The following is a 16,546-nucleotide window of genomic DNA, read 5'->3' on the forward strand; positions in this document are numbered from 1 at the left end:
AAAAAATAGATAGATTAAAAAAAATTTTTTCTACACCTTTTGCTCAGAAATGGCACAGCCAGGGAGGTCTTAAGACATAGTGATTAACTTTCTCCGAAAGCCAGTGCACCTGGGAATACACAGCGAGACACAATAAGCTGAGCAAATATTAGACAAATATCACTTTTCTGCATTGCCCACTTTGCTGGAGATGAATGGATTGACTTTTCAAACACTACAAGAGCGAACCAGCCAGCCCGGATTCAAGATCAACACCCCTTGCCTTTTCTTTCCTTTCGACCCCTCCCTCCTTTTCCAATTTCTAGAGCAAATGTATACAAAATATTTATCTAAAATAGAGGCACTCAGGAAAGCAAGCTGTGCAAATAATTAGTGATCTGCAGCCGTGTGTGCCTAACATGGGTGACTCTATTATTCTGAGGGCTGGCATCCGTGTTGACCCTACCTGGGGCTTGCAAGCCAGGGACACCTGGAGAAAGGTACATGGAGCTGCCTTGGCTCACAGGTGGTGGTGTCCAGAGCTCTTCTAGCCGTCCAGCCAGTGAGGGGTGGAGGAGTGTGAGTGAGGTGCGGCAGGCTGAGGGTACCTGAAGGCATAGAGGCACGTACTGTCTCTGGAAAGAGCAAGGTGTCTGTGAGTGGGCTCAGGTTAGACGTGAGAAAACATGTTACAGCGAATCCTGTGTGAATGTGAAATAAAGGGAATAGAGAAGGCTGGAGAATCGCTTCCTGATGTGGAATAAGAGCATGTACAGTGGAAAGGTGGGGGGTCAGAGGCAGGGCCCGTGAATGAAGGAAGGATGGTATTGAGCAGGAACGCGCTGGAGGTGACCTTCCAGTGTCCCTGCCTGCTGGGAGTGATACAGAAAATGTCGGGCACCGGGACGTGGCCGCTTGCCACCTCCCTTTCACGCTGCATCTCCACGGGCCAGCGCTGTGCGTGGCCAGTTGGAGGGCACGCTGCTGGGGCAGGGCCCTGCGGCAGAGAGCTTCTGTGGCCCCAAGTGCTGGAATGCCCCCAGGCCCATGTGCTGCTGCCTGTTTCTGGCCATGCTGCTTGCGTGATCCTGATTGGGTAATTTTTGAATCCCACTGTTTTGATTGGATGCTAAAGCTTGTTGTTGATTGGATGTTGATTGGATGTTAAAGCTTGTAGTTGATTGGACTTTTTTTGAGCCCTACCAAGGGTATAAAAGCAGGAGGAGAACAAGGAAGGGGAGCAGAAGGGGCAGAAGGGAAGAAGACCAAAAGACGGGAAGAGAGCTGTGACACTAGGTGTGCTGATCCTGCTGTGGAAGAATAAAAGGTTGCCCTCCGATTTTTCGTGTGCTGCTTGGTTCTTTCCCCAGTCAAGAGCTGTAATGCTAGCTGTAACACCTGCCGCAACCGGACCAAGATCCTCAGGGCTCGGTGCTGGATGGTACCTCTGAGGTCACGGTGCTTTATCAGCAGCTGAGGAAACACGGCCCAGAGAGGGGAAGGGGCTTTCCTGGTGTCACAGAGGAAGGCAGTGAGGAAACTGAGCTTGCAAGCTTGCCCTCGGTCATGGCCTGCTCAGCTGGGATGTCACCTCCCTCGCCTTCTTCTGGGCTCAGCTGCCTCTGAGCCCCCAGCACAGGCTGGCCCATGCTCTGAACATACCTACTCATTCTCTGACTCGGAGGGTCACTGTGGCTTAAACCCCCTGATTTATGTCCTATCTCCCGGCCTGATGTCACCATACATGCTGCACATCTCCCTGTGGGCCGAGATGTGAGCTACTTCCATGTCATCACTGGATGCCCCCGACCCTGGCCTTACACAGCCCCAGCTTCTGTCTTTTCCCCACTGCCTAAGGCAAAGGCCCCGGCATGCCCCTCTGCTGAGTCTGTTCGCATTAGGGCAAAATAGGTGGAAGTGGGATTTTTCTTACTGCTCCAAGCCCCATCTTTTGGTGGTCACCAGGATCTGACATTCTCATTTTTCTTACGAGGGGAAAAGGGATTGTTATCTTCTCTCTGGAAGAGGAAATGACAGGAAAGCTGCAGCAGCCAGGGTTGGAAGACAGACTGTGGTTTCTCATCATTAGAAAAATTAAAGTATACAGACAGAAATGTGGTTTTGCTTCATAACTGTATCCTGTCAACTAAATATTTCATTTAGACCTAATGCCTGAGCCAAATGAGAATCTCGAGCAAAACTGCACTATTAGAATACACTTAATTATTGATTCAGCCAGGCAAAAAATAAAAAATAAAGAAACCGGGCGGTACTCTAATTCCTCTTATCAAGCATCTCGGGTGCTAATATGCACTTGAACAGCTGCTATTATCCTGGGGAGTCCACTGCCTTCAGCTGCAAAATGTACAACTTCACACCAGCCGTGTGGAGCCAGGCTGCAGGCAACGGCTGGAACACATCCTCTTTCCAGCTCAGGGAGGGCTGGGGGGCAGAGGGCCTGCGGCCAGCAGCAGGAGGGGAGCCACCCCCACGCCTCTTTCTAACCTCCCATGTCTCTCATATGAAAAAAGGGGCCACATCATCAGACATATAGAAGGCACCAGATAATAATCATCGGTTCCCAAACTGCAAATTTTGGACATCCCTAAAGTATCATTCTTGTGTTGTCTAACTGTCTTATATTTCACTTTTTAAAACTAATCAAGACAGTGATCCCAGCACTAAAAGGAGCTCCAGGCCTTATCTCGATCAATCCTTTTACTTATACAGATGGAATTACTAAAGCTATAGAGGCTGAAGGGACATGCGCAGGGTCACATAGCATAGCAGGACTGATACAATTCAAGTTTATCTAAAAAAATTTTTTTGTAGGAGGGGAAGAGAGAGTAGAGGATTGGGGGCGTAAGGAAATGTGGGTAACCATGGAGTGCGTGCTGGGGAGATGCGATGTGGTTATATAATCTGTCTGAAGGAAGACAATGGTAAAGTGTCAGACTCAAAAACTCACTGAAAATGCAGCTTTATGTTATATGTAATTTTTCTATCTACATTATATCATTTTCCCTTATGTATTTACTATTTTAACCACTATAATTCACCTATCATTCCACTCACCTATCCATCATTCCACTCACTCCCCATGCCACTATTCCATTTGTCTATTTATCATCTCATCTGGTTTTTATTCCATTTATCCATCCATCAACCCATCCAAGAAGCTCTCACTGAGGTCCTACCATGAGCAAGACACTTGAAAGTTAAGTGTCCTCAAGTAAAATGACTATTAAGAACAGTCTTCCCAAGAGCCCCCAAAGAAAGGCACTGCTTTCTGAGTCACCTGAAAGAACCAAAATATGAATTTTTCTGACTAAGGTGTGCTCAGTGAGATATTTACGACCAAAGGGAGTTGAAAAGTCTTCTGCAGACAGAGACGACAGAATTGGCAAGTTCGAAGGAGACTTAAAAGTCATTCTGTCCCTATCTCTGTTCTCAAGGTAGCCCTCGACCTAAGTCCTACTATCTTGTCAAATGGTCTCTTCAATATTCCCGCAAATGACACTCTCTCTTCCTTTTGGGGTGGCCAACCATGCCAGCTTGCCCAGGACCGAGGAGATGCCCCTGCAAACTGGGATGAGTTGGTCTCCCTTACTTCCTTTGTTTACACAACCGCTTCTATCCAGATGGTTTAGTAATTTTCTGGCTTCTGTCTGTATAAATTCCTTCTCGGCTCAAGCCCTACCACTTGCACAAAGATTTACCTGGCTCTTTTTCCTTCTTTAAAATTCCATCGCAATTAGTGTTGCTGCCAAGCCACTTGCGTGTGTCCAGTGAAGTTCCACTGGCTGGTCGCCTCTGTCAGCTTGTGTGCATCGCTTAGGATTCTCTGACAACGCTGGAGACTTCTGGAGGGCGGAGACCGTGCCTCACTCCTTCCTTGAGCCCTGTTTGCTACAGCGCTTGTGGACAGAGAGTTCTCCGCCCCATCCAACCCCATTCCCTCCTGCTGAATTTTAAGCCTCGTATTTTCGCACTCTTTCCTTAGAAAAGATGAGCAGGAAGTCCCTTTCCCGCCAGTATGAATCCTAAAACCTGAAGATAGAGACTAACACCCCTCCCAGCCCGTTCTCTTTCTTCTAAACGAGAACCTTCCCTTTGGCCCGTCCTCCAAGCACCGTTTCTCTTCCCCATCGCCTCTGGCTTTCCTTCCGTTATTCTTCAAATAGAGCGTGCAGGCTGGACGCGGCGTCTAAAGGGATCCTGTTCACACACGCCGTCCGCGTCTGCTTTGAGAGTGCTGTGGCTGCCGGGAGGCCCATGGGTCGGAGGCGACAAGCTGAATCACAGAGTCCTGTGGAGGAGGGAAGAGGCCCGGGAGGGCCAGGGGGCGGCATTCTGTCGTTCAGAAGGACTGGCGAGCAAGGGCCCAGCTTTCCTTTGGAAATCCCCCCTCCTGTCACCGGCAGGACTGTGATCAGTGGCCTTGCCCTGCCGCTCACCTGGGCTGCCTGGGGAAGTGCTGCAGCTTCTTCGTGCACTGATGTAAGAGAAAGCGCCTGCAGAGGCCTGGGGACGCACAAAGCGACCGACAGTTTGTGGTGTTAAGGAAAACAACACTGGAGAGTCAGAGGATGGGAAATAGGAAATCGATGGCATGTGAAGACTGGACAGAGCAATTAGGACGGGCGGCCTGGCTCTCGCCTGTGGCTGGTTGGTGATATGAGCTGTGGTCTGGATTTGTGTCCTGTCGTGGCTCCTGGAAGACAGCGCGTTCCTGAACTTCCTCCTCTTCCAAACCAGGGGGAAACTATGGAGGCAGAGAAGGTCATGGGAGTGCAGAACATCCACTGCGAAAATGGCCGCAATTGTTTTTGGCCTCCCTGTGCCCTTGTGTCTTGCACTATGACTGTGTTGCTTCTCCCAGCATGGGGCAAGTTCTGCTTCTGTATTCCTTGAATCTGGCCTGATTTTTTTAAAACTTGTTTCGGCCAATAAAATGCAGCAGAAGTGACAGTGTGTCAGTTCCAGTCCTAGAACCCAAGAGCTTTTGTGTACTTCCGCTCTTGGTCTTGGAGAAGGCACGGCCATGTGAAAAGCCCAAGCTAGCCTGTTGGGTGATGAAAGATGCATGCCCCAATCACTCTGTTGCCATGGTAATGACAGGTCCAGGAGGGAGGACTTCCAGACCAGTCAGCCAACCCAGCGCTGACCATAGTCACATGAGTGAGCCCTGTCAAGGTGAGCCATGCCTGGCTCAAATCAGCAGAACCACACAGCAGACTTATAGGCTTGTGAGCAAGGATATGTGTTTGTTGTTTTAAGCCATTGAGTTTTGGGGTAGTTTGTTATGCAGCAATAGTTAGCTGATGCAGGGATGGAAAGGGTAGAGATTGCCTCTTAGAGCTCAAGAGTGTTAGGATGAACTTGGTTCTTTACATATTGCACAGAGGATTCTCCATAATTGGAATTCCTTTTATGTCTTTGGCCGTACTTCCTGCCACCAGTACACATGTCCTCATCTCTGTCCACTTCTCGCCACCCCCACATACCCCAAATTCTAGCCTTACTGAGCTCCTCATGCAATTTGAACTCTCGCTTTGACTTCTGCTTTTCCCCCTTCCTGGGACATTGTCTCACTTCTCCTTTCCCTTTGGCTGGCTAATTCATGCTCAGTCCTCTGGGTTTCAGCTGATCTGTCACTTGCATCGACCATTAGCTCATCTCTGTTTTTTAGTTCTCTTTGTTTCTGTCTCTCTAACTCTTCCCGCCTTATGCTGAGGTCTGCATGTCCCTCCAAGGATCATGTCCTCTGGTTCAAAACAATACTGATGCCTGGGTCTGAACCTAGACATGTGAAATCCAGGGGTTGAGTGTCCATAGATTTTTAAAGCACCCAGGTGATTCTGACATGCAGTCAGGGCTGAACCATGCAGGTCTAGTCTATTTCGGCAGAGGTGTGTGTGTGTTTGCCCGCCACCCATCCCTGACACACACACACACCTGTAGCTACTTCTTTATTCCTCTTAGCACTGCTCCAAGCCTGTGCCCCCTTTGCTGCTGACCCCTGCCCATAACTCTGGGCCACCCCCTCCCTTGGTGTCCTACCTCCTGTCACTCTGGTCTCAACCAAAAAAGGATGTGAAAATGAGATCTCTCCTTGTTGTCCTATTCAACAATTTCTACAAAACCACTAAGAATGCCTATTTTGTGTACTGTGTTTTACTCAAGGGATACAGGGCAAGGCAGGGTGGTGGCACACAGCAAAGAACTTAACACACATACGAGCTTGTTCTTAGCAGTCCTGGGATGTTCCCACCACCATCAACTTCTCTGACTTTTGCCTCTTCCTGGCAATGGGCTCTCCCATCTTCCCAAATGCACTTGGTATTCTCAATTTATATCCATTCCTGCCTCTTGACTTCCCACCAGGGCTACCTAAGGGGACTGCAATGTCCTCTTTACAATGTAGAATGTAAACACTACATTCTAGAATGTAAAACTTCCTTGACTCACCCGTTCCTGGCAGGCCAGGCCCTGGGCCCGCCTTTTCATCATGCATCCACCAAAGCGTATTGTTAAAGACACTTTGGAAGTTCTGCCTCAAGCTTTAACATAAGTTATTTTTCCCCTGCTACCTGTAATTTTTGCCTGTTTACTAGTCTGCCCTTCTCTCCCTGCCCCTGGCAGGTGGTACTGAACGGGTCGCGTTCATGGATGCATTTTCAGAGCTGAGCAGAGACAAACAGTTGGTGCTCAATAAATATCTGTGGGACAAATGATACATGAATGGAAGAATGCAGGGCTCCCAGAGGCCAGTAGGAAGCCGGGCAAGGACTGTGCCTGAACCTGTATGGAGGGAAAGACCATGGTGAAGTAGTCTTCTAGAATGTCGAGGGTCAGATAATGGGGAAGTCCAGTTCTGTGGTCAAATATACAAGGAGGAAGTTCAGTGGGAAACAAGACAGTGTAAAGGGTCCTACATGGAATGGCCAAGAATGGAGGGAGGTAGGAGTAGGGGTGAGACTGGGGCAGAGTGCCAGACAGGCCCAGGGACTGGGGGCTGGGGTCACGGGGCCATCTGCCACATGGCATGTGCCTGGGTCTGGGGCTCCATAAAGCAGAGCCAAAGAGGGAAAAGGGTTGCTTTGTCCCTCAAACCATTTCAGCCATTTCAGAACCATTTCCCTCTCCCTTAGTATGAGCTCTGAAGTGCATTTATTTGCACACACACACACACACACAATCATGCATGTTTATATATGGATGCTTGGATCAGACTTTGCAGAGCAAGTGTGAAAATACCAGTGACTTTAAAACACCTGGATGATGAGGAGACCAATTTTTCCCCCTTCTCTAGGGCCCTTAAGACGACTGGGTTTTGGAGTCGGTTAGTCTATAGTGCCGGCACCACCTCTCAGTGGTGGGGAGACCTTAGGATGCGGAAACTGCAGGAGCCTTAGTTTCATTAACTCTAACAGTAGAATAACAACACTTAATGCATAGTATTACTAAGCACATTAAATAAAAGCAAATGCTCTCTTATGTGCAAAGAAAGTACTTAGCATAGTCTCTGGCACGCAATAAAATAAAGCTATTGTGAGCGGTAATATTCAACGAATACTTCCTGACTGCCGACTCTGTGTCCAATGCTTTGCTGGGCTAGATGGATATGAAGAATAACGCCACCTTCACAGGTGCTCCAGAGTAAAGAGACCTCTTGAGTATTTCCCGTGTATTTACTGTCCAAGGCCAGGAGGTAGCAATTGGGGTTTATCCTGAGAGTTCCAAGCAGGTGTCTTGGTCTTTCAAATGCACTGGTGACTCTGGGCTGGGAGAAGGAAACAGCCCCACCTTCCAGGAGAGGGAATTGTCTGTGCAGCAGCCCATGTGGCCGCATCCCACGTTTTCCTAGGAGATTTTCCCAGCGTCCAAAAAACTGATGAGCTCTGACCTTGCAAGATGGGATGATCTCCCAGCCCGGAGAAGTGTGACTGCAGCCGAGGACGGGCCCATCCATAACCCAGGCACAGGCAGACCCCTGAGCGACATTGCTGTGGGCGGGCTATTACTTACAATGTAGTTAGTGTCGCTTAACCAGAATGGATGAGACGCAGTGTTTGAGAGAAGAGCCCTGCATCTGACCGAGAGGAAAGTAAGTTACAACAGCAGTGGGCTGGGCTGGGGAAGCAGGGGCACGGCTGGAGACAGGTCCTTCCTACTCGATACAGTTGTTTTTCTTTTTTGGTAAACTGTTCAAGATTAAAGCTCCCAGGGAAGGATCTGATGGGAGATTAAATCATTGCTCAGGGGAAAACGAACAGGTCTGCAGGGAAAATACAAATTATATGCGAGGAAGAAGAGTAGGGCTTAGGGGGTGTGCAGAAACCACGATCGAGGGAAGGGGGTGGTGTATGCTGCAACTATTTGGAAATTTTTCTAAGGCCTGAGGTCTGCAGAGCAAGTCTAGTTGTTCTGCCACCTTAAGGGTCTACTCTGCAGTCTCCAAAGTTCGGACAGTCCTTCCCTAAAAACCATCAGAGGCAGCCCTGGTTGTCTCAGCTGAGATTTTTTTTTAAAAACTGTCAAGTTCTAAGCCCAGCCATGATTTCTTTTCCCTTATGGAGTTCTTTTGCCCATGAGGACAGCCTATGAATCCCAGAAAGATATGGGTAGATAAATTTTTCATTTTCCTCTGACCCTGTTCCCTTTCTAGGTTCCTTGGAGATTGTCAGTTATGTCCAAGGCACAAGAAAATGTACGTGAACCCTAGCTCCTTAGAAACGTTTTGTGGCCAGTCCCCAGGTAGGACACCCCAGTGGCCCCTGGAACTCCAGTGCCCAGCTTGAGTCCCATCTCTCCAGTGAAGTCCCTTGTGAATGACCCTGGCCCACGTTGCTTTCTTCTACACCTGGCGGCGGGCTGGTGTTACAGAACTGAAGTGACAGGCTTGGGTGAGACAAATGGGCCCGGACCAAGCTGCAGCCTTTGAACCATGTAAACTTACACTTTTTAAGTCTCTGATTCTTGCTATAAAATGAATTAATCATAGTGCCTACTTTACAGAGTGGTTGCATTATTGAGAAAATGTATATAAATACTTAACTCCTATGAACATTCAATAAAGAGTATTCTCTCTCTCTCTCTCTCTTTTTTCCCCAGAATTGGGGATCACCAGAGAACTCTGTTCCAGAGAACTCTGTTCCAGGAATCAAGTGAATAAAGTTCTAGTTCCACTAAATAGCAAGGTGACATTGAAAGGGTCATTTTACCTTAATCTCTCGATTTTCCAACCTATAAAAGTGGGGATGATAATTTCACAGATTTGTTATAAGTTGTTTTGAAAGCTATTGACATGTAGGATAATACAAATGGGAAGAGATCTACTGAGAGCTCATCTAGCCCAGCCTTCTACTGGGTGCTCATGGAGACTCTGCATGGAACTTTCACTAATGGAAAAAAATCGCTCTCTCACAGCGAGGTTTTTTATTGCTGGCAGATACAAGAATGTTTTTTTTTTAATTATTTAAAAAATCTATTTAACACATATTTTAGGGTACCAATTTTTTTTTTGCCAGTCACCATGTTTTTTCATGGGACATAGCAGTGAATCAGACAAACATGGTGCCTGCCCTCATGGAGCATACACTGGGTGCAGATTCAGAGAGATCTTCCATTCTCTAAAGTGAATTGGGTTTCCGGTAGTTTCCAGATAATTCAGTAGTGCTGCCGTTCTACATCAGTAACCACCACCATTTCCCCAAACACACACACATACTCAGCAAGACATCTCAGTTGTAGCTTTCTTCAACTATTCCTCCTGAGACACATGACTCAGAATGAGTAAAGTGTCCTCCTACCCTTTGACCCCTCACCTAGAAATCAGAGAAGCAAGCAATTTGCATACGGCTCCCAAGTTACTCTTTCCAAAGAATAATATAATAGGGTAACACTAGCTGCTGTAACAAATAAGCCCCTCAGTCTGGCTTGACGCAATAGATATTTGTTTCACCTAACAATTTCACGCTGCAAGCCCTCCAGATGGTAATTCAGTATCATTCTCACCCAGGGATGTGAAGTTCTCTGCATTTAGCTAAAAGATGAGAAGGGAGAGACTGAAGGAAGAACACCCACTTTTTAAGCTCCATGACCTGAAAGTGATGCACATCACACCTGCTCACATTCCACTGGCCAGAATTCTAGTCACATGGCCTTTTCAAACTTCCAGAGAGGTGAGAAATTATAGTCCCTAATTGGGTAGCTATTTGCTGTCATCAAATCTCCAGAAGCTAACAATCTCTGCCATGAAAAAGGGCCAAATTCATGATAGTCAGAATAATATGCATTTGAGGGTTGGATGGGTGTCCATTGGAGGGGAACTGTCACCGTGATCTCTATTTCATTATAGGGACCTCTTCCTAGTCTTCATCCACCAAAATTGCCATATGGAGTTTATCTTTCTCCCTACATTGTAAAGATGGCAGAAACTGAGTAGAGGCGGATGAGGCAGCAGAATTGGAGAGCCAGGAATGAAGTGGGAACTGACCCTTTTTTATCCCAGGCTCTAGGATAGGTACGTGGGGCATAAACACCAGATCAGGGCATAGTTAAAGGGCAAGGACTGTGAAAAAGAAGATGGGTGGAGAGGTGAATGCAGGAAAACTAGAGCACCCACACAGGATGCGTAGGGTCCCAACCTTCTGTGTGGTGCTAGGAACTCGATAAGCCTAGATGAACCTGCACTCTATTTCCCTTTTCCTCTTTACTCCTTCCCTTTTTTATGGCTTTGGGGCAGAGCACCTAAACCCTTTACAAAAGAATTGCTTAAGTGTAAATGGGATCCAGCATTTTTTGAGTAAGAAAAGTGGGTTAGATGGCATTCAGAATGGATCAAAATGGGATCATTCTTTGGTTATCCCATATCCTCAACTTGAAATAATCAAAAGTGAGGAATAAACACCAGCAGATAATTGCCCAGCTTGAGCAATGCAAAGCCAGTTCTCTCAATGCTTATCTCCCCAAAGCAATAGCTAGAGACACACTCTGAAAGCCATGAGAATCTCAAGCCTACTATATTCTGACCACCCCCTTGTGGGTGCTCACTATTATTTCAAATATGGCACTGGGGATGAGCACAATTATCCCTGTGTGTGGACAGTTCAGTGCACAATAGGTTGAGACTATTAACTCCCTTATTCAGGACACTACATTTCCATTAATGTTACATTAGTTTTGTTGAAAGTCATGTACCATGCTATTACATAATGAGCTTACAGTCAACTAATCCCTTATGGCTTTGTTTTACATGAATTTCTGGAAAACTAAGACTTCTCCCATTCTGTATTTGCACAATTCATTTTGGACTTAAGGGTGGGACCTTAAATGCATCTCTGATAAATTTCATCTTGTGCATTCTATCCCATCCTTCCAGCCTGCCTTCTGAATCTAGATTTTGTCATCTAGAGTTATTAGCTATCCCTCCCAGCTGGGTGCCATCTGCAACTTTGATAAGCGAGCTTTCCCTGTGATTTAGGCAGACATTTGTGATGGTCAAGTTTCAGCAGACTACTGTTTTGCATAGGCTATTGTTATAAATGAGCTTGTATCCCTATGCATATATTATTCAATGAAAGGAAATTACAAGGCAAGTCAACTTATGGATGAGCTACCACCTGCAGATAAGGTGACATGTAAAATATTTGAATTGATTCTATTTTACTTTTTATATTTCCCCTGAAAGGTGAAGCTTTTGGGTGCTGGTTAAATTTTTATTCTTGTTTCAAGGCTAAGAGATGTCTAATAGGTATCAGAACCTTCAGCTATCCGAAGCAAAACCTTTCTTTTCCCACCCACATCAGCTCCTCTTCTAGCCTGCCTCACGTCAGAAAATGACAGTTCCATTCTTCCATTTGCTCAGTCCATGAAGAGTTGGTGCCATTTTTACTCTCCTTTTCCTCTCAAATTCAAAAATTCAAAATTTTTGAATTCAAAAACCCCAAATTCAAAAATTAGCAGCAAATTATTTTGGCTTGACTTTCAGAAAATATCCAGGGCATGGTCACATTTTCATCACTCCAACTGCTACCACCCCCCTTGTCCAAGCTGCCATCACCTCTTGGCTGGATTATGGCCATAGCCTCTTCACCTGTGTCCTGATTTCCATCGTTGCCCAATTGTAGCCAATCCCTTATCCAGCAGCCAAAGTGATCCTTTAGAAATACTAAGTCAGATCGTGCCACTCCTCTGCCTCAAACCCTCCAGTGACTCCAAGCTCACTTGGAATGCAGTCAGGTGACCTGCACCACTCCACAGCATCCCACATGATCAGGCCCTCTGACCCCTCCGACCTCCTCTCCGATGCCTGCCCTCGCTCACTGCATTTCGGTGGCAGCTTTGGTTGCTCTGGTTACGCCTTCTCTGTCTGATGTTTTCCCTGCGGGAACGTTCGTGTTCTGGTTATCTGCCTAGCAAGGTTATGCTACCTCATCATAAGGCCTTTCCTGCCCATCCTATATAGAATAGCACACCCCCTCCCTTCCCAGTGTTTTCCCCCCTCCTTCTCATTCTATTTGATTTTTCTCCATAGCACTTAGCACTCCTTGGCATGATATACATCGATTTCTGGTTTATTGTCTATCCCCTCCCACTAGAGTCTAAACTCCACGAAGGCAAGGACTTTGTTTTATTCACCACCGTACTCCAATGCCTAGAACATGCCTAACGCATAGAAGGCTCCCAATAAATATTTGTGGAATGAATGAGGAGATGGCATTTTGTTAGACTCTGTCTGGCCTCAGTTTCCCTAGCTATAATATATTTGTTCAGTGGATTTCAAACTTTCCCCCCTCCAACACTAAGGAACTCTTCCTTTAAGTGAATACTTCAGCGGAAATCAAACACACAATTTCAACCAACGTTTACTTATATTAATTAATTATATTAAAGTGAGCTCTTCTGTTTGACATGAGGGTAGAAGATATTAATAAATCAAAGACCCCCCTCAATCACAGTGTCTGCTCTGAAGTTTCCTCGGGGAGAATGTTTGAAAACCACAAAACCCAAATATTCTATAACTTGATCACTATGATGACTATATTCGTTACTAAGATTCACTGTGGTATATCGTCATTTATGAGACTTTGTTTGAAAGGGGAAGCAATTATCTTTTAAACCTTATTTGAGCTTAGTTCTCACTTCCTCCCTCCCAACACTGAGGTAGTGGGATCAGACAATCGCTGCAGGTCTTGTTTCAGGATGAAGATTGTATGATGATCTAAGAGTAGCTAGTGCTACCGTAATGGGTGTTCCTGCCCGAGCTAGGAGAAAGGAGCTGTGGATTTTAGGGGAAGGTGAAACTGAAATTTCCAATGTGACTCAACCCATTGCTGAAATGGAGGAACATTAAGTCTTCAAAGTTAAATGCAGATTCAATTAGAAATTTCACTGAAATTTCAAATTACAGCCATTTTTTCCCCTTAAACGACAGAATTATATGGCGTCACGGAGAAACTGACAGGTAATTTGGGAAACTAAAGGTTCCTTGGACTCTGTAGTTAATGGAGAGTTTAGCACCAATTCCTGTGTAATTTGCACTTCTGAGAAGCAGAATTATTATAAAGTCAGGCATCTCCAGCACTTTCAACTCTTGGATCCGCCGGGCTCTAAGATGACCAGGGATGTAGAAGGACTGAGGTCAGAGGTGGCCATTTCAATATCTGAGGCTGCCCAGCTCCCCCAAACTGGCATTTGAACTGAAGAGTTGAAAATTGGAGGTGACATTCAGAAGTCTCTGAAAATTATAACCCTGACTTCCTCCTTGAAAAGCTTATCTGAATCCTAGCTTATCCTTTGATGAGGTTACTGAAAAAGCACTCTGCTCTGAGCTCTTGAAAGATAACAGTCAGTGCAAGGGAGGCCCGGCTGCATCCCTTGGGGGAAAACAGTGGCAGATGTACCAAGCTGGGGACACTAATTAAAGGGTCTGGGCAACTTTCTGGGGATGAAGGAGTCTGCCCCTTAAACTCCTCTCCCTGGGCTCCTCTAGGGAGTGGTGCCTGAGTGCACGGGCCCTGTTAATAGAGGGGCCCTCAGATGCAGCCCCAGGAAGCAACATTTGTGCCTACGATGGGGTCACTCAGGACAGGACAGCTTCCCCCGGCACCCCAGGTGGCTGCTCTACCTGCCTTTCTGCCAAACAGGGATGAGAAGGGAAGAGTTGCAGCACCAGAGATGCCCCCTTCCCCAGGCATCAGCTAAGTCACAGCAGTCCTGCAGACCAAGCCACTGCCACTGTGAGATGCACCTGGCATTGTCCCTGATTACCGCCAGCTGTGCTTTTCCAACTCCAGGTTGCATAGGGTCTCTCACACTTATTTTGGTCCTTCTCACTCTCTGCCTTACATAGCTATTTAAATGTTTGCTTGTGGGTTCCAGAACTTTCCGGCCAGGTCATAAGGTTCATGAAAGCAGGAACCACGTCTTATACTTTCACTGCGCCCAAAGCTCTTTGTATGTTGCTGAGTACATAATAGGTGCTCAATCAATACCTTCCTCATTAGTCAAGCATTTAGTGCACAAATTCTTTTTGTAAGACATTATGTAGGAGCCCACTGGGCCACAATCCTGGCTCCTCTGCCCCATGCTGGCTGTGTGACTTTGAACAAATGAACTCACCTTAGTAGCCTCCGTTTTTTATTTATTTATTTTTTTACGTGTTATGAAGGCTAGAAAAATCAGCCATGCCTAGTTTAAAGCATAATTGTAAATGTTAAAGGATTAAATTAAATACCTCTGGTTGTTAGGCAAAATTATGATTTTTGTTTATAAGTACATAGGATTTAGGTCAGACTTTAGACACCTCTCCAGTCCTCAGTTTTAAAAATAACATTTCTAACAATTTAAATTTTAAAAATGAAGTCATTGTTCTATAAATATGCAATGAGTACCCACTGTATGCAGAGTATTGTACTACCAATTAGGAATAAAAGGATGCATCTAAGCCACAGCCCCTGTCCTATGAAATTAAACTTCAGTAGGAAAGACAGGGTGGCAGACAACTAAGAGGTAAAATAGATGCTTCCTTATGTAAGTGATGATCATTATATACTGCTATGGTATATCTATCATTGTTAGGCATCACATTCAAGTTGCATAACTTCTGCAAGCATGTAACTATAGGATTCTACAACTGTCAAAGAAACCACAAAATTCCATTTCTTTATCTTACAAAACACAGAGCCACTTGATTTGTAGGTGTTTTTTCTATATAAAAATAAGCATTTGTTTGGGGAAGAAAAAGAAACATCTTCTTTATCTAGTGAGTATCTACACAGGAAAAGAATGATTTTAGAAGATGCACAGCCAAGTGCATAGGACATCCAATGGCTCAAGTGACACACTCAGACCCAACGCCAGCCCTGAAACAAAACCGCTAGGGACCGAGAAGTGTGTGGAGCGGATGAACCACCAGGCACGTGACTGTGGAAGGTAAGGGGCATGGGAGAGCGAGAAGGACCACTGGGGCTCTTTTGGAGCAAAGAGTTCTCCGAGCTGAGAGTCCAAGTTAAGCAGTAAACAATCATTGACTTTGCAAACAGTGCGTTCTTTCCTAAACCAAAGAGTAATCTTCTTATGTGCACAGTGTGGAAAGGACAGTTGGTCCCAGGATGGTCTTTTCAGCCACGGGCGCACACACGGATAACAGTTATTGTCTGTATCACCATTCCCTAAAACAAATGACAGATAAATACAGATCTGGGTAGCTCACACACAGATACACAATCTTCATAAAGTCCTCATGGAATGTAAAAGTTTAATATCCCAGGTCATGGGTTTGGCAGTAAAAATCTGTAAGTAGTGTTTTAAAACAAGTATAAAGTTTGTGGCAATGGTACTATTCATTCACATTGCATGAATTTTGATGTCTTTATGTATATAATCAATTTACCCTCCCTAAAATGCCTAGAAGAGTATGTGGAGATAGTGTCAATGAATTAATTTTTAAAAATTGTATTTAAGCCAGGCACAGTGGCTCATGCCTGTAATCCCAGCACTTTGGAAGACCAAGGCAAGAGGATCACTTGAGGCCAGGAATTTGAGACCAGCCTGGACAACATAGCAAGACTCCATCTCAACAGAAACATAAATAAATAAATACATAAACAAATAAATAAATAAATAAATAAAATGAGTTCGCTTAAAAATTGTACCTAAATGTTGCTAAGATAGCTAAACCAGTAGTGAAATATTCAGTCATCTTATTGTGTTAAACATCAGTCTATCAGATTGGCCATTTGGTTTTCCTTCAGTAGATGGTTAGGTCCACAAGAGCAGATTTTTGTCTATTTTACCCACCGATGCATTCTCAGTGCCTAGAGCAGTGTTTGGCATATATAGGCACACAATAAATATTTATTTGGAGAATGATTCAATGGATACATTTGTTGACAGACAAAATTGATTTTAAGTCCCTGTTAACAAGTAAGGCAGCTTCTGTACTAGTTGAATTGAAATCATATTAGTTATGCAAGGAAAGTTCATTCCTTTATTCATTTATTCTCCATTTATTTACTTATTTATTCATTCATTCAAAAAGCAGCTATGTAGCATTGAG

The 16,546-nt window shown here is 45.3% G+C and overlaps 1 protein-coding gene and 1 long non-coding RNA gene across 3 annotated transcripts in view; one reads left to right on the forward strand and one right to left on the reverse strand.

Annotated features, from left to right (window-relative positions):
* LOC142870501 (uncharacterized) overlaps window positions 1–16,115 on the forward strand; it is a 35,062-nt gene extending 18,947 nt beyond the window's left edge. The window contains exons 2-3 of one of the 2 annotated variants that reach the window (XR_012918856.1): window positions 15,252–15,420; window positions 15,952–16,115. This is a non-coding gene — a long non-coding RNA (uncharacterized LOC142870501). The remainder of the gene's footprint in view (window positions 1–15,251; window positions 15,421–15,951) is intronic. The other variant, XR_012918857.1, reaches the window with a different exon arrangement.
* CADM1 (cell adhesion molecule 1) overlaps window positions 1–16,546 on the reverse strand; it is a 721,502-nt gene that overhangs the window by 648,086 nt on the left and 56,870 nt on the right. The gene's annotated exons all lie outside the window — the stretch shown is intronic.

Source organism: Microcebus murinus, chromosome 4 (assembly GCF_040939455.1).
Source record: "Microcebus murinus isolate Inina chromosome 4, M.murinus_Inina_mat1.0, whole genome shotgun sequence".
Taxonomy (NCBI): Eukaryota; Metazoa; Chordata; class Mammalia; order Primates; family Cheirogaleidae; genus Microcebus; species Microcebus murinus.